This window comes from Corvus hawaiiensis, chromosome 6 (genome assembly GCF_020740725.1).
Source record: "Corvus hawaiiensis isolate bCorHaw1 chromosome 6, bCorHaw1.pri.cur, whole genome shotgun sequence".
Classification (NCBI taxonomy): Eukaryota; Metazoa; Chordata; class Aves; order Passeriformes; family Corvidae; genus Corvus; species Corvus hawaiiensis.
Genome location: NC_063218.1, coordinates 21,744,741 through 21,767,242, shown reverse-complemented (window position 1 = coordinate 21,767,242; position 22,502 = coordinate 21,744,741). Strand labels below are relative to the sequence as shown.

Sequence of the window (22,502 nt, the reverse complement as noted above, 5' to 3'; positions counted from 1 at the left end):
AGCAACTTAACATGACATTTATTCAAAGTAATTTTTATTTGGGTATAGAATGAAAAAAAATTAGATCTTACATTTAGAGTATATTATATATACTTCATATATATATATGTATATATATGGCATTTGCCACTCTTAGGTTTCTATAAGAAATTCCATCTGAATCTCTGGGTCACTGAAGATTCCTTTCAGTATGTAGAAGTGGGGAGGAAGGATTATAAAATGTCTGTGAAAAATAATAGTGAAAGATTATGTCCATTTCTAGACTGACTGAGCAAGCCAAATCTTTTTCTGTTCTACTTCGAAGAGTTGATCAAAGTTGATGTAGGCCTCAAAGTAAAACCCACTCCCCAAACAATGGAACTCTTTATCTCTCAAGTGTGCTTTGAGGCTTATCTGAAGTTGTAACCAGGTTCCTGAACTGGCAGATCCTCTGTATTAGAGTTTATGTGTAAGTATTTATGAAGGGCCAATGCCAGCTGATTGAGAGCCTACTTTGCACGAAACTGTGAGCAATTAGTTTTTTGGACTTGGAAAGTGGTTCATGTGAGCCTGTGGCTGGGGGTAAGCCCTAATATACCATAGAAGCTTGTTCATGATAATTTACTTGATTTAAATTATTAAATTGTTATCTCAACCCACATATTTTACCTTTTTCCAATTTTCCTCCTCATCCCACTGATGGGAGGAGGGGTGTAAGCAAGCAGCTGCATGGTGCTTAGTTGTTGTATGGGATTAAATTGCTATAAGTGGGATAAGTCAATGTATGACTCAAATCTTGACAGGTCTTGTTGAATTCCTTTTGCTCTTCGAAGTTTTCACACTAAATTTCAAGATAGAATGTGCAATAGGGAAAAGTGTCTTCAATCTGGTAGCTGAGATTGCCAGAATTTACATAGCAGTGGTGAGGACATTTGCATAAAAATAGGATCTTTTGCTTCATAAGAGTTCATACGCTCTTGCTGCTTTAGCTGCCTGTAACTCTATCAAAACACTTGCCCCATAGTTCATCTTGATGTGTGTCACCTGAGGATCCATGTCATTTCCTCTGGTACTGGACAACAATCTGATGTCAACATCTTCAACTCTTGATGACAGCTGGCTGTTTAAAGGCTTAGCTATGGAAAACTATCTTCAGGTGGGAAGTCAGCTTTAGTAGCAAGTAGCAATTGTCTGTTTTTCATGCAAATAAAAAGCTAGCACTAATTGGAAGAAACATTCAAAAAAAAAAAAGGAAAAAACAGGAAAAAGAGAATCATATAACAAGAGCAGTGGGCAGACAGTTTGAATTCAATGTTTTTGTTAGTTTCCCCATAAGCATCAAAACATCTTGAATCATTTTGCTACCATGCATTTTTAATAGTTGAGCCTGTTGCATTTTTAAATGCAGTCTTTCCCTGAAGGTTTACATTTTTTTCTTTATTTAAAACACATTGGATCTTCCTAATTTATTTTTTATGATGCTTTGCTGAAAATGAGCTTGCCTACTCTTAGTCCCTCCAACACCTTGGTTTTTTTGCTGCCTGTTGCAGTAACTCAGGTCAGCTGTCCTGTTTTCTAGAGGGGAACCTGCTGGGGATTGGTGAAAACTATACCCTTGAATGAATAAAATATAGTTAGGCAGAAGTAGACCAAATATCACTGTAAGCATTCCTGCAGGCACACTGACATTTACTTGTGCAGAGGGAGTTATCCAAATACAGACAGGTCTGCCAGGGTCTGCTGAAATGAGCAGAAGTGTTTTAAAGTAACTTGAGAAATGGGATTCCCAGCAGCTAAGAGTTTCAGGTCAAGCAGTTGCCACTGGTAACTGAATACAAGGGACCCAGTCCATGGTTCTAAAAGTAAACAGAGCTGTACTTTTGGGGTTTTGTGGAACACATAGCTTAAGAACCCACTACTTCAAGTGCTGAAGCTTATGCTGTTTGATAGGAGTCTTGCATATTGTTCCAGGTAAGCATTTATACTTGCTCTTAATGTTCATTGAAAATATTGAAGGCTTTTCTCTTATGTATCTTTGGGCTATTGTATATCTGATGCAAAATATTGTTTTCCATCATTTCATCTTACCTTTTCTCTGTGTTTCATCACTGTTGTAGTTCACAGTCTTTTACTCTGTCTGTTCTTATTGTAATACTCATCTCGTCCTTTCCTTTCACACTTGAAGATACCTAAACTGATCTTTTCTGTTTCTGCACGTTTAGAAGGACCTGACAGTGCTTTTGCTCACACATTGGTAGCTGTATAGTAACTCTCTTTTCCTGTGAGTGTGAAATCAGCACAACCAAAAGCAGGACCAGGATCTCAAAATAAACTGTGTGAAGGTGCATTGAACGATTCCGTAACATCATGCAGACATAATGGATAGCACAATTTTGTTGGTTGGATTCATGGGGAAAATAGCTTTAGTCTAAATAGGTATGGCCTGAATATGTCTCTTGGATTTTTGCCTACATGTATTTTATTTTTCTAAGTAGAATTTCCTAAGAAAATTGTCCTTCCCCTGTAAACTCTTTATTAAAATGTGTTGTTCACTTTGAAGAAAGCTAAAGTTGTGATAGTTTTATAGTTTGTGCCACATCTGGTGCTCTGATTTTTCTTTATCTTTTCAAAGGTACCTAGTCCTTAATTTCATTATTCCATATCCAGTGACCCCACTTCATATCAGATTAGATGCGGATAGTTTTCAGCATTCTACCCAGTATTAAGTGTGGAGAACAGAGCTGTGTGTGCTACAGATTTAGATTTTGGAGGTGTTTTCACTCCGTATTCTTTTTAGGCTACTACTCTTGGTCTAGTTCTCTCTCCTCACAAACCTTTTCATGTGGTGTGTCAGTATTTAGTCACATACTTTGACACTACATCTATGAGAGATCTGCCAAAAGTAGCTCCTTGGGACAGTGAACACTTCTGTCTTATTGCTTGTTATTTCATAATGAGGCCTTTTCTTCTCACTAAAGCATGCCAGACAAGCCATCATCTATTTCCATGTCACTTTTGATGCCTCAAAACTTCCAGATCTTTTTCTGTTACCTGTTGCTAAAAGCATAGATGGAAGAGGATAAAAAATAAGTCTAATCACAGTTGATCCTGTGTCTCTGTGAGGTCTCACGTTTAGCATGTTGTTTGAAATCCAATTAATTTTTGACAATAAAGACAGCTAGAATATGAGTTTGGTTCTCCTGTCTCAGTTGCTGTGCTTACTGTATTTAGTGCCTTCTTCAATGCAGTGTTAATGTTTCATTTTATTAAGTGCCACTGTAACAACATAAAATATGAATCTATGATGTGTAACTTTCTGGGAGAGGTTTCTGTATCATCATAAGTAAATAGGAAGCTGTGCTAACTCTAATCAAAATATTGTAAAACCAAGTGCACTTATCCAATTCCTAGTGATATTTCTGTCATTTTAATAAAATCTTAATAGAACTCTAATAAGAAAACATTATTTTGAAAGTGAAGCAGTATGATTGAACATACACATCATATTTGTGACTATAGTATCTCCTAGCTCCATTTAAACATAATCAAGAAGAAATGAATGTTTATGCAGCCTGGAAAGTGTCAAGTCATTAGTATGTCATACTGTAGTGGCGAAAGCAAAGCTGGTGTCTGTCTGTAGCATCTGCACAGCCCAGCTGAGAATGATCTCACCTTTGAGCAGTCTCACACTTGGGATGCTGGTCTGGCCTCGTGCTGCTGCTGCACCACAGTGCAGGAGAAGGGAAGGGAGCAAGCCTGTCTTTGGAAGACTTTTCCTTCTGTCAGGGGATCAAAAGCAGTTCTCCCAGATATTTTGTCAGATGACAAGATAAGAATTCTGTTAGAGGAGAACCTGCCTTGCTGTATCCAACAGCCCAAGAGAGGTGACGCTACTGTCACTGCTTGTTGCCAGGTTCTATTTGTAGCAAGCTGAAGATGTGTTTTTGGCAGGACCATTGCTAGAGATCACACGCTTGCTCACAGACCCACAATCTTCCCAGTCTCTGGCAGCATGAACATCTGGGCCTCTTGACCCCATGGTCTGAGTCCAGTTGCAGCACTCACAGCCCCATACACCCTCATACACAGAGAATAAAGGGCCCTCACCCAGGAAAGACATAGAAAGTAATTTAATAAGAAGACAGGACAGGCTGCACTGATCAGATAAACATACTGATTAGCAACTATTCAAATGCCCAGCCCTTTCTATCCCCTTACACCTATATTTATTTTCCCACCCTTGCTCTTGCCAAAATCTCCTGAACTTCTCCCTTTTTGTGCCTTTTGTTTCTCCCCTAAACATCCCATAGTAAGTCCGTCTGACCCCAAACTGCTTTTCGCCGACATCACATATGTCCCACTCTCTGCAGCAATCCCCTTAATCCAAAAGGTGATATCAAGAGCTGGTCCAGCTATCATATAGTGATGAGTATCATGCTGGGACACTGGAACTAATGACTTTGCTGGGACAGCCCTGGGAGAGACCTGGACAAGGTTTTCATTGCTCAGCAGTCCGTGATTTGTGCTCCCACCTGCCACTGCGCCCCGTGCTCCTCTGGGCTTGTGCATATGGGCCTCTGGTGGCCTGATGGCCCTGCACATAACCCAGGAAGATATTATTTGTGCTCCCCCTCCTGTTGTTGTCTCTCTGAGCTCCTTTGTGGATGTGCAGATGAGCTTTATTTTATAACACAACAAATTCCTCTTCCCTGTGACAGCTACTACAAAGTGAGGTCTTTTGTCTCAGACTTTCTTGACTTTTTCAGCCCATTCCAAGTCTCCTGTGGGAAAAATACCCTCTTGACTTAATGTTGTAGTTTAGGAATGGTATTCTCCAATTTACTACTCCCACTACAAAGAAAACCATGAGCTGCTCCCCTCCCTCCCATTCAGTGGGAGACAAAAGGCAAAGATCACAGTTGAGATAAGAACCATTTATTGGAAACAGCAATGAGTTAAGAAAATGAACAGCAACAATACTAATAACAAAAAATGTACAAAGAAAGGGTGATTTACATGCAAAATGCCCACCAAGCCTGGGGCAATGAAAAACAATGGCAGACAGACCCTCCACCCACCACTCTTTTCCCATGACTGGAAAGGAACACTTTTTTCCCAAAAAGGAGAGACAGTCCCTTTCTCTGCCCTGGCAATGACATGAGATGGTATTTAATAATATTAGGGCCCTGGCCATGCCCACACAGCTGCAGGCTCCACACCTGCATGGCTACTGCAAAAAATTGACCCTGTCCTTAACCAAAACCAGGGTTGTTTGGTACCCCTACAAAATGAGGTAGTGCTTCTGAGGTTATTTTTACAAAGACAGCAGCAGTCCATGCAATTATCAGTTGCAGCAGAGTGGATAAGTCCCTTTGGGGCTGGGTTCCACATGGACATCTTCCACCTGGGTGAGAGAGAAAAGGTAAAACACATGAGAAACTGCTCTGCTTCACTGATGTCTAGACATTGTGTCTTCTCTGTAGATTACATAGTGTAATTAGTTGCCAGAACATTCACTCCTTTTTTTATTCAAAGAACACAAAACTGAAAACTCATGCCTTAGGGTCTAGGAGGAAGCAAGTATTTTATATGTTATTAATTTTGTTTGAGAACAACCCAGAGAGAGCATCTCTAAGGAGGCTTTAAATAGTTAAAAAGAAAAAGACAAAAAGTGATCAGCACAAACACTGCTTGCTATATTGGGTGCCACCTGTTCTATAAATTTAAGGCCAAATCAGTGAGCCTTAAGGATCAGTGAATGTTGGATAAGAAGTGACTGGTAAAGCAGTACTAGTGATTGCCATTATTGGGTGCAGAACATTGGGTGTAATGAGCACAGGCTTTTCACAGTGGCTTTAATCCTCCTCATCCAGACAGTGCCATGGCGATTAAGGTTTTGCTGTGGCATAATTGGTTTCAGCAATCCTAAGCTGCAGTTTGCGATATCACAAGGTCCCTGAATCCCAGAATATTTAATCTAGGCTACAAATGCAAGTCTGTGTTTGCTAGAGTTCAGCTAGGCCCAGCTGTTAGTTAACAGCAGTTAGCCTTCATCTTCCAGCTGATACTGTCCCATTCTTTGAAAGTCTCTATTCTGAGTCTTCAGTTCCAGTACTCAGGGAGGGATTTCAACAGGGCATCAGTACTGAGAGGTGGCAATGATGAAAGCAGAGCTTGGCAGAAAGTGCTCTGCATTATTTTTACCTAAATTGCTGTGGTGAGACCTAACAAGAAAGAAAACTAACCTTGGAAACTCAGCACTCATCTGTCAGGAATCAATGATCCACTCTTGGATAACAGCTCTTCTGGTTTACTGGCTATCATTCCTACCCCAGCAGCTTTTCTTGACTCCTTTTGACTTCTGAAAAGATTGTCTTTGTGTGTGTTGTATACTTTTATATATATAATTTTCAATTCCTGTAGCCTCTCACCACTTCCGTGGGATTGTAACTAAAAAAGAGAACTGTTGTGAAGGTCAAAACAAACCATATCAATCATTCTGTCAGTCACTAAGGTAGATACCCATTATTTAATGTTAGAAATGCTAATGAAGTATTGGCATCCTGGATGCTATAACAAAGATTACGAAATGTGAAAAGTTTGAGGTAGGGTTTTTTTTGTTTTGTTTTTTAGAGGAGAAAGATACTGTTGGTGAAGCTTGGAGTAAGCTAGGAAGAAGTCTTGTGGTGCTAGGTTTTGTTTAATGATACATTTAATTAATTAATTGTAGTCAGCAACATTTCTCTCTTTTATTAAACATACATTATTTATTTAACTACTTAAATTTATTTAAATATTTATTATTTATTGTGGCTTATATTATGAGTGTCCTTTCTCACGTCTGGGGAAAACAGGATGCCTTGTTTCCTTTTTTCCTTTTCTATTGCCATATTTGCAGGATCTCAGCCAGGATGTCTGGAGAGAAAAAAAAAAGGCTTTGATAGAAAAACGTGTGAGTGCCTCAATTTGTTATTTTGGCCACTTGCCTTGTATAAATTGATTTGTGTTCTTTTCAGATCAGCTGTCATTGCTTGCACTTTCCTCAGTGTTTTGATTTGACCCCTGTAGGTGGTTAAGCATCACACAGCTGCTCTCTCACTCTCTGCCTGCCTGTGTGTTATCAACACTGTTTTGCTCACAAATCCAAAACATGGCACTGTGTGTGTTGCTATGAAGAAAATTAATTCCCTCCCAGCCAGATCCAGTACACTCAGGAAAAGAATATAGCCTTGAACTTATTTTGAACATTTTGATATAGAACTTAAAAAGGCAATGCTTTTTCTGCCATACAGTGAAATAGAGGGCTAAAGGTAGACTGAAACAGTGTCATTTATGGTGTCAAGCCATCAAGTATTTGGTAATTTCTTTTTCCAGTTCACTGATTTTCTTTTTCTACACAAGGCACTAAGTTTGAGCAAACTTGCTGTGTGTAGTGGTAGTATCACTAGAGTTACTAGAGTGGTAGTATCAGGGAGCTGTGTTGGAGTATGAAATGTGTCGTTTCCAGGATTAAGACATGTCAGGCTGTTGACTATCTTAAAATCAAATAGTGGCTGCATTAGGACTTAATTATTGGCTACTGTTTCCATGAATTAATATTCAGAAGGTTGATAACAATACAGAAAAAATGCCTTTCCGCAGCTGGGAGGTTTTTCCAGGTTTAACAGTCCTCACACACCCCACCTCTTTCAGCAGTGATTGCTACTGTCCTGCCACTGTGACCCATCACATTGCCTGTATTTTCCACTGCTAGGCTGGTTTGTCTGGCAAAAGGCACTGCTCCTAGAAAATTTCTCTCTGGGAGCAAAAAACAAGAGTAAGAAGTTCACTTAAAAATATCCATTAATGCTTCTGTGCTTACATATTGGTTGGCTAAGAAGTGAGCTGGGGAAAGGTGAGCTGCAGATTTGTGGTCTGCCTCTGAAAGAAGCTTAGAAATGTTTACTGTTAGTGCAGGGACAAAATGAGTCACAGAGAACAAGAGCCCTTTTTCTCCCAGAGAGGGAGTTGCTTGGTCAAGCCGGTGCACACTTTTGTATGATGCATATGGCAAGCTTGCATTGCTGCTGCATCTCTGGAAACTTGCCCTTAGCAAACCTCTCAGCAGTAATATTGTCTTTTCTAATGCCTTATCTTCTGCTCCTTTCAAAAACAAGGTAATTTTTGAGATTTCAGGGCCAAGAAGACAGTTGTTGTCTTCTTGCTGCTTTTGTGCAAAGGGAACACAATGCATGTGAAACCTTGATGGCACAAGGAACCTGACCAAGATGCCACAGATGTGTCTGCCAGTGGTGAAGATTCATTATATCATCATAAATCATTTTCTAACTAGTGGAAAATGTAATATGCTGGGCATTTTCAGTCTGAATGTGAAAAGTTAGAAAGCCTGAGAGAAGTTTTCAAGTAATTTTCCCAGTTAAATATCTTTTTCATTTGTGTCACTTCAGTGATTGCTTTATTAAGCAGTCATGAGAGCACACTTCATTCTGGGAAAATAACTTTTTCCTTTTGGTGGATTTCCCGGTATCCAGGCCTGACTATGAACTGGAAGTCAAATCACCAGGTAGAGTTTAAAGGATATCTTACTTTTTTTTGTTTGCTCATGAAACAGAATCACCAGAAAGCTTGAAACAAAACAGGGAAGTTATTATGCTAATTAGCTGTTAATGCAAGAGTAGGTTCAGGTAAGGGTTTAATTGTATATTAATAAACTGTTAGCATGCTGACGTAATTTAGATTAGTGTGTTTTCTGTTTCCATTTTTCTTGTAGGGGAATCTTATTTGAAATTATTCACCCCACAGTTTTGAACTAGTAGGGAAAAGAAGGAATGTAACTGGTGTTGCTTTTGACTCACATGAGCATCTTTCAGGCTTCAAGCTGTTGCTACTTTACCAAACTGTTATACAAAGCACTTAAACAAAGTTGCAGTCTTCCATCTAGCATGGTTCTCCTCCTGAATTCATGGAGTTTAGTTCTTACTTCAAGAGGAGGGAGAGTGTTTGTCAAATTGTTCTGCTGCAAGCAAAACCACAAGCCTTTGTTAGCTGAGTTGGGGAAAGATGTCATACGTTTGATATCTCAATAGGCCCAAGTCCATTTGCATGCATGCGAGGCGTTCTAGATATTGAACAAATTCCCTACATTGCAGTTGGCAATGTGGAGTGTAGAGTTTGTAATGGCACAGGTTCTAATTTGAACAAAGTGGGTTTGCACATTCAGTGCAAGAGAAAAAACTGCCCGGTGCAAATGTTGCTGGAATTTAATAATTCTTTTTTAAAGACAGAAATAATATAAAAATGTTTTAATGCAAAGAGGCTCCTTGTAAGAGCTATAGAAATGTGACAGGATTTTTTCTTGGTAAGCTAGTAAGGAGTGTTTGCTTTGTAGGATAGTGAGTGAAGCCAGGAGTTTATAAGGGCTCTCACGGATTAAATATCCATTGCTGCTAATATGTAGCCAGTTCTACTGTGGAAAATGGCATCAAACATCATGTAGCAACTCTGAACTTTAATACAAGACAGAGGAAGCATATTCGTGGAGGGCTACAGAGATTTTTAGAGGTCAGTAGCCAGTTGGTGAAATCACACACTAGTTGTTACCACTATACTGTAGCTTTAATTGCATATACCCCAATTACATTGTTACCGTAGCCTATTCTGCCACCAGATCACATTCTCCCATGAAAATACCTGTAATGGTCCTAGAATTGCCAAAATATTGATGCCACAAGTGTGGATAGTATCACTCTTTTTTTCTCTTCTTTTTTTTTTTTTTTAATGGACAGAAACTAGCTTCATTTAGTTTTGTGTTTTCTTTTATTAAAAAGAATGAAAGTTTGTTACTTCCAATTTATTATATTATGATATTTTTCTGCTTAGGATAATTTTAGATTAAAGGAAACTTGCTTTCTAAATCATCATTGCCATTGAAAGCAGCACCAGTAAAATTGACCAGTTCTTGTTGTAATAAAGGTTTATAACATTTCACTGACTAGTCACACTTTGATTTATTTCAAGCATATTAAAATGCAACAAAGCAGGTGGAGCAGCATAAAGACATTTAAAAATGCACAGAGAGAATAGTTTGTAAGCCCAACTGTCTGTGTGTGTTTATGCTGGGAATGCCAGTACCCACTTCAAGCAAACTTTTCTGACTCTGGTGTACTCCATGTGTGTCTTTGAGAGGGGGCTGAGCACCATCTCGTGGTGCAGCTGGAGATTTTGTAGTCTTCTCTCAGTTCATGTGCTGAGGAGCTTAAATACATCTCCAGAGTGATATGATCATTTTGTTTTTGCTACGTTATTGTTTTCTACCTGTGAAAGGTTTGAAGGTATGTTCAGGGTGCTTTGAGAAAGCAGCAAAGATGACGATTATGTTAATTGGCAGAGCTGTGTGAGACTTGAATGCAAACAGGTGCTTGACAGTAGCACTGGGCTACTATATCTGTTACGCTCTACAGGAAGCACGTAGCTCTGGCAGTGTGGACTACCACGGGCCAGCACTAATCAGCACAGAAGACAACTGCGTGCTCTGATTCCTTGAAGTTGCTCCTTTTTGCCTCAGATGAAAACAGTTGATGCCATGCAGCTGAAGCTTTGTGCTTTAAATGCTACAAACACAAAAATGGGCACTGAAGGGACTGCCAGGCCATAGCAGAAGCTACTGTTCTGTGTCTCTGATAGCTGCAGCAAATCAGGTCATCCTAACTTCAGTATTCTTTCCTAGGGCTTACATCCACATACTGTGGATACTATACTGCATTTAAAACATTTGTTTCTGCCACCTGCATCTGGTTCCAAAAGTATGGTTCAGGAAACCTAGGGATAACTAAGATAGGGCTTGATGTAATAAAAAAAGTGTGCATATATAAGTTTGTACAGAACATCCTTAATAAAATATATAATTTGGAATACCTATAGAAATGTTTAACACCTCCTGAGATTGGAAATTTCATAGAATACTATGAAGAACTGAAGTATTTTCTAATAATTCATAATAGGAACAGCCAAGAGTGGACGTGGGGCAGCTAGGCTAAGAAGTTACAGAAAATATTTATTAAACCCAGTTATATTGTCATAGCTGATATTCAGTCACTCCTACCTAGGCATGAATTGAGAAAGGGGTTTCCTTGATTAAGTACTGAAGTGGCTTGGGTTCAGGTAAAATCCTTAAAAGCATGTTAGCCCAGAGTTGATGGTAATGTGCTGTAGCAGCCATATCTGAATATAAAGGCTGTAGAAACCAAGGGCAGCCCATGGAAGGAATGATGTTGCTTTAAAGCCAAATCCTCAGCTGAAGCAGCTGGAACCTCTCTGAGAATTCTGAGTAGGAGTAATTAAACAAATAGATATGAAGTCCATTTTAAGCTAATAATGGAATTGCATCTGATGTTCATTTCATAACAAAACCCCCGACTTTAAATTTCTACAAGATCTTGTGCTTTGCTTTACCATAAAATCAGTCTGATAGTTTTTGAGCTGAGCCAAAGTAAACTTGAGAAATCATTTATTTCACCCTTGCACAAAGAGTGACTCTAGCAAGGGAGCTATTGAAAAACAGGTCAGAGAACTTGGGCTCTGAAATTTGTTTAGGGAGCCAAAGGGCTGGAGAATGTTTCCTATGAAATTGCAAAGTGTGAATGTGGAAGGTGGAGTGTGGAAAATGTTACTCTGAATGAGTGCCAGCCACCTCCCTCACTATGGAAGATAGAAAAGTAAAAAAAATTTTTCTGTTTCAGGTAAACTTCGATGCATCATAAGGAAATATATCTTCCTTATTTTGAGAGGTATTTTTCTGCTTTGCCCTTCCAAGCAAAGCCTTTTTGTCCAATTCACTCAAATGGAGTTAAAATACACATCTATGCCTCTTTCTTGCACCTCTTTTTATAGTTTTCAAATATCAATTATTTCTGTATTGCAAGGAGAAAAGAGCCAGCTTTCTGTCATTCTGATTGCTGAAACTATGGTTTTCAGTAGTCCATTAGGAGGTTATTAAAATGTTTTCTACTTTATGTTGCAGAGGTATTGAGTGTAGTCAGCCCCTGTCAAATTTCACAGGAATTTAGATGGCATTTGTGAAGAATCAAATCTTAAGCCCTTAAGAGATTTACTCCCAAATACTATGGGGAAATCTTCAGAACTGAAAATATGACAGGTGAGAGGTTCTGTATATTTTTTTCCTGTTGTGAGGTAAATGAAATAAATCCAAGTTCTTGGTACAGGTATGTTTTCATGTTGGAAGACTTGTTGCCTAATTCAAACACTGTGATCTGAATAATTTAGGTCTGAGAAGACTGAGGCTCTCAGTCACTTAGCTTTGAATGCAAAACTGTGTGTTTTAACATATTACAGATTTACCTCTGGGGACCTGTCTCATGTTGAGACTCTGTGGGTAAACATGAACATGTTTTCATGTAAGATTTCTGCTTTTGCTTTTTCTGACTGGATCAGAAATGTAACAGAAACATCACTTTTCTGAGAGCTTTGGGAATATAGAAAAACTTAGAGATACCTCTAGAAGTGCAGTTCTGATAAACTAAAGGAGGGATGTGTAGTAAAATATTCTAACCTACTTCCCTTTTTTTTTTTTTGGAGGAACAGTAACTTTGTCCGAAAATGGACAAAGGTGTTGCTTTCTTTTGGCATCTCTTTTTGCGTCACAGCACCGAAAGAATATTTTATTCTGTTTCGTAGTGGGTTAAGATTTGAGCCTAAAATTAAAAATCCTTTCTGAGGAGTTCTTAAGCATACTTTTATCTGTAGAGTATTATACTGATGCTGATGATTTAAATACTTACAAGGCTGCCATAGTGGTGGAATTACTATCACCATGGAATTAGTGAAGGACAGAATGTGCAGAAGCAGTAGCAGTGACATTATGGGCTTTCAACCCTGCCCTAATACAGTACCATTATTCAGGCATTTCTGACAGGGATGGAAAGCTTTGTTACAGCCATTCAACCCTGGTGCTACTCTACAAGTTTTAGTAGAAAGAGGGAAGTATGAGCAGATAGATCATGCATTCTTGCTTGCTCTTGCTTCCTTACTGCACTAATAGGATATGGAGGGATCCAACTTCTACCTTTGTGAGAAGGATGTGACTGAATTTATTGCCAGTGCACTCTTTGGAAACCTGCAGACTGCATACTGATTGAAAGAAAAGTGCTTAGCTGCTAACTACAAGTAAACCTGAAACTGGTCAGTTAGGGATAAAACACTACCCATGAAATGTGAACACTGTTAATTGCATGTGTATGGTAAAAAACCTCATATTCAGTCTCAGGTGACAGCAGTTTCAGATCTTTTGCTTCTAGGTAGCAATAAGTCTTCTAAAACGGCAGTAGATCCAGTGTATAACTTGTACAGATTTTGCTAGGGCAGAGGAAAATCTAGGAAGAAATTTCCCAAGAGCATTGAAATCACAATTCAAAATCAGCACTTTTTGAAGAAAATTATCTGAAGTACTAGCAAAACCCCTGGCATACAATTTCCCTGGCTACAAACACAGAGGTGAAACAAACCCTACTTTCTAAGCATCAGAGACTAAGGAAGTTTGAGTCAGTTCTTATTGTCATTGAGTAAAGATAATCTCACAGTGGAAAATCAGGTGGTGATTAGTGTTGTACCTTGTTCTGCTTACTGTTAGTTTATAAGAATACTATTAGTGAACACGTCATAAGGTTCATTGTGCTGTGGAACTGTTGATCTGAAGAAACAGATGTTTCTCACTCACTTTATTCACCAGTCTACTGCCCCAATTCTGTTCCTGTTTGGTTGATCCATACTTCAAACTTACTTTCTTCGAGCACTGAGAATTGTATCTATAGCTTCTAGGATTTCCACAAAGGCTAGGGATGGAGCCTAACATCCCAGATAGTGCTACCCAGTCCTACCTCACTTCCACAGCCTTCTGCTGTGGCAGCTCTTGTATGTTCACGGGCAAGAGAGACCAGAATACTTGTATTTGGAAAGGATAAGGCAGTTTTGCTAGGTGAACTAATTCACATCCATAACCTGATTGCTACCTAATATCAGAGAATACCAGTATGTTGACATAGTAGACAGGTAACTCTACCCTTGCTTTGATTAAAACATCATCTTGGTGGCCTCAGAGCAAAGGATAGTACTACTTCTGTTTTGATATTAAGTGCCTCAGGTCTGTATGAAGAAAATCCTAGTTTCAATTCTTGCTGATATCCATAAATAGTATACATGTATGGATAGCCATATATTTTTACAGGATGGCTTAGAGACAGAATCTGCTCTGAAGATTTTATTGTCCAAGTGTGTTCCAGGATAAAAGGCATAGCAAGGGAGTTTATGGGCATTCACATTTAGAGTAATTAAATTAAGCAGTATTTAGTTTGTTGAGACTAGTCTCTCTTTAGTCAGTGGGGAGGACTAAACTCTTCCAGGGAATGGCTTAAAGCTGAAAGCTAAGTCAGCCTCCTCCAGTGGACAATTTGGAGCCACCTGCACCTCCTGGCTGATTGTCAGGAGCATTGTCTGATCAAGGCTTCTCAAATCAACATCACTACACGGTCCCCAGATAATAATAATAATAATAATCTCTACATAACTCTGCAGTATCAAGACTTTGGGCAAGTCATTTATTTACCAGAATTTCATATTTCCAGTGGTGTGCAGCTAATAACACTCACCTTCTTGCCAGAAGGCTTTAGGAACTGAAGTAATGAATGTCTTTAATGGCTTTAATACCGTAAGTACAAAGGTATTGGTGCAAACATATTTAGTGCCTATGAAAGAATTGTGAATTTCTGTTTATTACCCACAACATTACAGTAATAAGTGGCAGTAAGATGAAATGCTTCTCAAAATGTTAAAAGGCCAGATTGTCCACCGGGTTCATTTTGATGGAATCACAGCAAGCAAATTTTTCCCTTTTATATGTGGCAATTAATTTCCTGAAAGAAATCAACATCCATGGCATATGTGTAATTATAGATTAGTTATTTAGATAGAGATACCATCAATTCAATGAAAAATGCCACACAAATGGGAAAAAAAAGCCAGATTAAACTGCAATAAAGAAAATGAACTTAAACAAGCAGGAAGATGTGGACATTTTTACAAGAATAAGTGTGTGTGATGTTCTATCCATACATGATCAAATCTTACCATGAAATTTGAAAGTGTTAGCAGTTGTCTCTCTCCTCTGCTTTGATTTGCCTGTATTTGTTGAGAAAAGCATATTGAGGGAGATAACTGTGTTTCTTATACTAGTGCCTTAGTCTTCAAAAACAGTGTGGAATGATGGACCTGATCCTTAAACAACAATGAAACAAATGCTCAGTCTCCTGCACCAGCAATAACTGGACTGCTGTAAACGTGGTTAGTATGTATGGGTTTATAAGCTTGGTATTTATGCACTGTACTTCAGATTCAGTTGTGATTTCCATAAAAATGACAGAATAATTAGGCCAGAATAGTGAGGCTGACATTAAGAAATTATACTGGCTTGCACACAATTGCATATCTCTCTTTTGGATGGCTGCAATATCTGTAGACAGGTTCCTGGTTTATGATACTCTCCATATATGATGTTTTGCTTCTTTCATTACTGTACACCAGAACTAGATAGCTACCTTACAGACATGGCAGTCTCTTAGTTGCTGTAGGAAGAAATACTAAAGCTAAAATTTGCTTGTGTGGTAAAAAATGGTTAATTCTTTAAATGAACGTGAAGAGATGATGCTGACCCTGTGCCATGACAGTATGATCTATTTACCCTGTTAAATGTTCTAATGAGTTTTATATCAGTGTGGTTTCCCTTTGGCCCATGCACTGGGAAATGTCACTACAGCTGTGACTGAAGCTGTGCCTGTTCAGATGGCTTTCTGTTTGCACTCATGCAGATATCTAGAGTTGTGGCTCCTGTGGCAAGTGGCAGGAGGTCAGCGAAACACTGCTGGCATTAAACTTCACAGCTTTGGTGAGATTCTTGTCTTGGAATCTGAGATGAAACTTAAGTGGATTGTTACTGACATTTTTTTTCTAATTATGTAATTATGGCATAGGCATCTTCATGTTATACAGGAGTGTTCATGTGATTATCAACTCTATACGTATGATCAGAATTTTTCTGGTTTTAACTGTGTCTCCTGGCATTTTATTCCATATATGCTTACAGAGAGAGAGAGAGAGAGAGAGAGAGAGAAATGTGTGTACGTACAAGACCTAGTGACACCCATGTAATTGGAATGATTCTGTTTCTTATTGGAGTAAGAAGGCAATATTCCTTTTGAATTTGAGTCAGAAGCAGAAAGACAAGTATTATCAGGAAAAGAATTGTAATGTGCATCCTGTATAAAGGAATAAGTTCTTGGATGAGGTTTGAAAAGATGTGGTATCTTGGCTAGATAAAAGAGGCATGGAGGAAATGCAGAGGAAGAATACTTTTTATCAGAAGAGACTAAATTATGTGTGAGGAGATGGAAAGAGTTTGAAAATAGGTCAGTTTTAAATAACAAGTGAAGGTGAAAGATCTAAAAATAAAGAAAGAAATTGTAGTTTTGACAAGGTCAATTTTAGATGTCTAAAAGTAGAGAGCAGTCATTTTTTCACTGTAGGGGATCATCAGAAGTATATGAGAAGGGTGGGTCATCTGGTCATGAGAATAGAATATTAATTTTTTTAAGTGAACAAGCATTCTCAAGTCAGAGCAGAGAAAGAATGAGGACTTGCCCTTCTGATATGGGTGTATAATATGTAATGTAGCAAATTGGCTTCCAAATTCACCCAGCTTGGTCTTAACCTATTTGTCTTGGAGCCCTCATGTACCTTGAGAATAATTGTTCTCTGCCCTTCTATAAATAACCCCAAACAATAGCAGAGCTCTGACAGCTGCTGCTTTGATCTGAACATACAAAGCAACGTCCAAGCAGCCTTGGAATAGAAAAGAAGAAATGATGCTCAAAAACACAGTGTGTGTGTGCATGTAATTTTTGTTATAGATTGGAGCAATTTTTCTTTATCTCCTGACTTCTGGGAGAGCCTCTGTCTTTAGAATTTCTCTGCCACAATTGTTGAACACTCTTGCACAGTGTATGTTCACTGAGTGCATCTATCAATTGGTGTATGAGCCTTAATGGTTCTGCATGATTTTGTGTCTTTACAGAATCTATCTTGCAAGTCAGTCAGTCATTTGGTCTTCCACCTTGTCTAATCTTTTTATGTTTTTATTGATTCGTTCATGCCAATGGTACAGAAGAAAGAAGCCATTTTAACTGCTCTGTAAATAGCTAGAACAAGCCAGCTGAGCTTGCATGTCCTGTCTTTTCAAGGCAGGTCTAAGACTGTGTTTCTACTTTCACCAAAACTACTGCCAAAAAGGTGGGTGCTAATGCAGAGAGAGTTTCATCAGGAGCAAATATTTTTTGGCCTTGATAAAAATAAGTACCAGGTTTAAAAATCTGTGCCTAGCATTGCTCATTGAATTTTGCTTTCTCCATGGCACTCTGTGTCTTCCATGACACAGGGGAAAGATACAAATTGGGCAGAAAATGTCAGTGAAGTTCAATTTCTACAGCTGTAGGGGAGCTTGAGACTAAAGTGGGTGTGCTGGTGCAGGCAACTAAATGCAGGTGCAGGAGGTACATCAAGTCACATGAAAAGACAAAGGCTTTGGATTCCCAGTGATGATAAGGGCAGATGTGACTCCACCAGCTGAGTTATCCAGGATCATTGTTGTCCTCCATACCCTGTCATCAACAGTGCAATGACTGCTGGTATCCAGTGCCCTTTCCTTTCCCCAAGCCTTTGCTTTCAGTGATTTCAAGGGAGACTTTCTTCTTTAGTACTAACAAGCAATGACTGCTTGCTTAACAAGAAGCAGAGAATCCCTTAAAAAAAGCCCCTTGAGAAGGGACTTAGGAGTCCATTGAATTTTTCTATTTTTTCCAATGTTATTCCTTCACTGGCCATAGGGCTGACACACTGCTGCAGAGGGCCAGCACTCACACCGAAACACAGGCTGACAGCTGAACCCTGTGTGTTCAGAAATATCAGTCCTTCTATGCTCCACACTCCCACTTTCCAAGAAGCTTCATCATGGACCAGTAACACCATCAAGACTGTGCCTGCTGGGTTGTGGTTCTGGCCACTATTTTTTTGTTACTGAACTGTTCTGGAGAATTTTAATTGCAAAAAGTACAGACTTTGAGCAGAACTGCCTGCTCAATCTTTATGACCTTCTAAAGTCAAATCTGAAGTGTGAGACAGAAGACTGTCCTTGATGTTTTGTCAGATGGACTCAGATTTTTGAAAGTGGTATTTAACTTTTGACATATGGACTTAAAAAGGCAAGAAGAATGTAGGAGTATCCTCTCATGCAAAAGCTGGTCATTCCCCTCCAGTCTCCCTGCAGACAAAGAGAATTAGTTCCCTCAAAATACTGCATGTTTTTGATCCTACTCTCAAATTCATGATTTTTGAGTCATGAGAGATTAATCCTATGAATTAGATTAATTTTGATGCAAAAGGGATCTAGTTGGGAAAGTACAACTTTGCTGCTAATTGGTTTTGTGTTGATATTTCTTCCAAGCCAAGAATTTTCAAGGGCTTTATGAACAGAAAGTTTCAGAGCAGGTAGTGCTAAATGGGACCAATAGTCTACCTGCTGCAGAGCAAAAACCCACAAGCATCCCCTTCCGACTTGACAGATCTAGCATTTCTTTCTTCACTCATTATAATAGTTCATCTGGTGACAATTCTTGGCACTCTGTTGCTTGCTAAACACTGAACTGTGATATCTGTTAGCATCTTCCCCTTTATATAAATACTGAAAAAATAATCCACAGGCTGGACTACTGCTGCTAAAAAATATTTATTCTCAGCAGGAATCTGGCTCTTTGTTATATACTGACACTGAATATTTAAATTACAACCTTCTAATCTTTCATTTACAGCATCTAGAGGATGTTGAATAAATTAAAAATAAGATGCAACAATAATCCACCCAGAGAGGGGATCTGACAGGGAATCAACATTTTCCAAAATGCGGGTTGGGTTTTCCAGCTCCCATCTTTGACAGGAGATGTTCTGTGTTCTATACTCCTAAGGCTATATATGCCGAAAACTAAATACCAGTTTTGATAATCTAAGCCTGTCTGAAGAAGCACTGAGGACAGTCTGCTGTCTCACACTTCAGACTTGACTGTGTCCCTGCATTAGAAGGGCATACAAACTGAGTAGACAATATTTGCTTTTAAGCCTGTACTTCAGTATTTCAGTGTTAGTCACAAACTGAGAAGGACTAGGAAGGATGTGAGTCACTGCTAGTGGGATTCTATGAACAGTATTGCTAGAAAGAGGCCTTTCGGGTTTGGTAATTAAATTGTTAACTGTCACCCTGATGGGAATATGTGACTAATAGCAAACCTCAAATTCAGATGTTATGCTTCAGAGCTAGTCTGAAATGCTAGGTTGAAGACTTACTGTCAGTTTGATTTTAAAATCATGGCAACAGCAGTTAGTGTGGTAGAAGACACTGGAGCAGGTGAGGTGCCCTACGAAGTGCTGGGACAAAGACCACAGAAGTCATAGAATCCACGTCAGCACACACAGGTCATGAACAACAAATTTAGGTATTCCACTGGGTCACCCATCTTCTGCAAAACACATAGACATTGAATTGTCTATAATTATCTGTTTTCAGGTTTTTACTGCTACGTCTTTAGGCATAATCATCTGCTTTACATCATATATTTTGAGGCCTGAAGATGCCATTATGATCTATCCTGACCTCCCATAGGACACGGGACTGATTTCTGCTTTTGAACTACTCTTTGAACTATGAAACATCTGTTTAGAACCATATTGTATCTGGATGCATCGCCATTTAGTACATTTGTCTCAAAATTTGTACCTATGCCAAAGATTTAAAAGTCCCTTAAAATCATAAGGGACATTTGCCAATTATGCATGAAATATATGTAGTAAAGCCATAGATTAAGTACAAGTTATTCAAATCCTGTATATGTGCCTTTTTTCAGAACCAATAATCACTGAACCCCATTCCCAGTGCTCAAAATTAGGCTCATCCTCTTTGGCATTATTTGGATCCTCTGGTAGTATGACTGGAATAGCACTGCCCTGAATTGTACCACTGGGGTTTGATACTTCAGTGACTTGACATCAGACACCACCTTTTTATAGACCATCCCAGTGCCTTTTTTAACTGGAGTTTGCAAACAGCTGTGCAGTCTTCAGCTCTGACCAATCTGTCCCATACCATGTGCATCCTCAGGAGACAGAGATTTTGGTGGGAGCTATAGTCCTCCCTGAGGTTCTGGATAAAACTTTGGGCCTTCTGCAGGAGTGTGGGAGTTGGTTTGCACCTGAGATGTTGCCAAGGTATGAAGAAAGTAACTTGAGTCCTGAATCTAGTCAGAATGCCCCAAGAGAGGTGGAAACCAGTGCTGGTGTAGCTCTTCTGAGTGAATGGGGATATGCCTTGATATCGAGGTGGGACAGAGGGGACCTGGTACCATTTTTGCATGGCCAGACCATGCGCAGAGTAGCCCTATTCAATACCAGCAGAGACAGAAGCTGTGTAGGCATTTCCTTGCCCAAAGGTGTGACCCCAACAGCTGGGAAAGTGAGATTGAAGTCCTGTGACTGCCCAGCCTTTCCCCTCATGGCATGATGCCCTTCCTTTGTCCTCAGCCATTCAGGGACTGGCTTTTCTTTGGAGGTGACTGGCTATATGTCTTGTGGTAGCTTCTACCAGTCTCTGCATTATGATATTTTGTCTTTTCTCCCTTTCTCCACCATCTTCCAGCAGTTGTCTGTTCACCACTGTCTAGCATGTACCATTGCCACTGCTTTTACACATCACGGCCTTTTCATCCAGGTCTGTTGGCTCGTTGTACCTCTGCTATTAAAAGCCCAAGCAAATGCTACATTTCAAAGGTCTTCTCTCCTGTTAAGTAACAGATAGAGTGGGGCAATGTGCAGCCACTGAAGTGCTGAAGTTTAGCAGGTGTGGGGCCATTTGAGGCACCTGGGGAGGTGCTGGGGGTCTGCAGCTGGGGAGAGCGGTGCTGAGGATGCTGCTGCCTGCAGGAGGCCTGGGGCTGTGCTCTGTGGCATGAGGTTGCCCTTCTCTTGGGGGTCTGCTCTCCTCTCCAGGAGCAAGAGATGTGGGCAGACAGGCTGTGTACACCTGCAGGTCAGTGGGGCTGGAGGAGACATGCAGGGCCTGAGGGCTTGGCTGTGCTGGGAATGTGTGGGTTTTTTCTGCTGTGCACAGTCCTTTCTCCTGGAGAATTTAAACTGTAGTAAACATAAGTCTGTGATGAGGCAATGTTGATGATTTCTGGTTTGGACAGGATAAATCAGCTGCCTTAGTTAGAATTTTCCCTTTTTTGCCTTCTAGACTGGAAATTTTGCTGTCCATTGTGTGTTTACAGAAACACACAGGCAGGGACAGGCTTAAAGGAAGTGCCTGGGACAGAAGGGGTTTTCAAGAGGAGTGAAAAAACAGGGAGTGAAAGGGGGGCTTTAAAGCCTTCTTGTATTTAGAGTTGTAGCCTATCCTAATCTTTCTTGTGATCCAACTTTTAAGAAACATTTAATAACCTAGGATGCTAGATGGATGAAACCTGGTGTTTGCTTTTATTGTCTAATGCTACTTACTTTCATCATGCTCCAGTGCTGCACTTATGAGACTTATTTGTGGTTGCTTGTCCTGAATGTAACTGAATTTACTCTTCCAGCCCTCTCAATTGAACTTAAAAAAATTCCCAGTCAGTTTAAAGCTCTCTGGGTCCCTCCTGCTTTCCTGGCTGAATGTTTCATTGCTATCTGCTCTCTCATTTATATATCTTTAACTTAGCAGAGAGGATTTTCTCCACAGTGGTATGAGAGGGCTTCACAGCTGGGCTTGTGCTCAGAGTTCTGCATTCCTTATGCCTCAAGGTGCAGACTGGCACCACTGGAGCTGTCACAGCACATGTGAAGCTTTCTAATTTACTTGAGGCACACAGCTGAAACAGTATTTTTATTTGTATTACACCTGAAATGGCATATTTCAGAGGGCTGTTTTAGAAGAGGCAGCCCTACCTGAGGGTATGAAGTCTAAACTGCCTCTTCCTCCTTGCTTTTCATGTGCTACTCATTTCATTAGGACAGACAGTAGCCTTAGAGGCTCCTGTGGCGTTTTATCAGTGGAATTAATTTTTTTTCACCAGCCTCCCTGACTCACAGTGTTTCTGAAGATATGCATTTTTCCTTCCTCTGCTGTCCCCATCATCTGCTAAGTAGCATGTGTATATGGGGATGAAAAGAGTCTAAGGAAATGGTTCTTGATAGTGAAAAAGGTGATTGAACACAAAGGGGATAAATGCAGGAAGACAAGGAGGGAGAAGAAATGAGAAGATGACCAAGAAGCAGGTAAAGCAGTATTTAACATAGGGAGGGAAGAAAACAAACACAATAAAATTTGTAAGCTGTGAACATTGTAAAATATTGCTAAAAACAAAAGGTCATTACTGGATCAGTTC

At 39.6% G+C, this 22,502-nt stretch overlaps 1 protein-coding gene across 29 annotated transcripts in view; it reads left to right on the top strand.

Annotated features, from left to right (window-relative positions):
• The window catches only part of NRXN3 (neurexin 3), a 985,201-nt gene that overhangs the window by 356,529 nt on the left and 606,170 nt on the right, over positions 1–22,502 (top strand). The window lies entirely within an intron of this gene.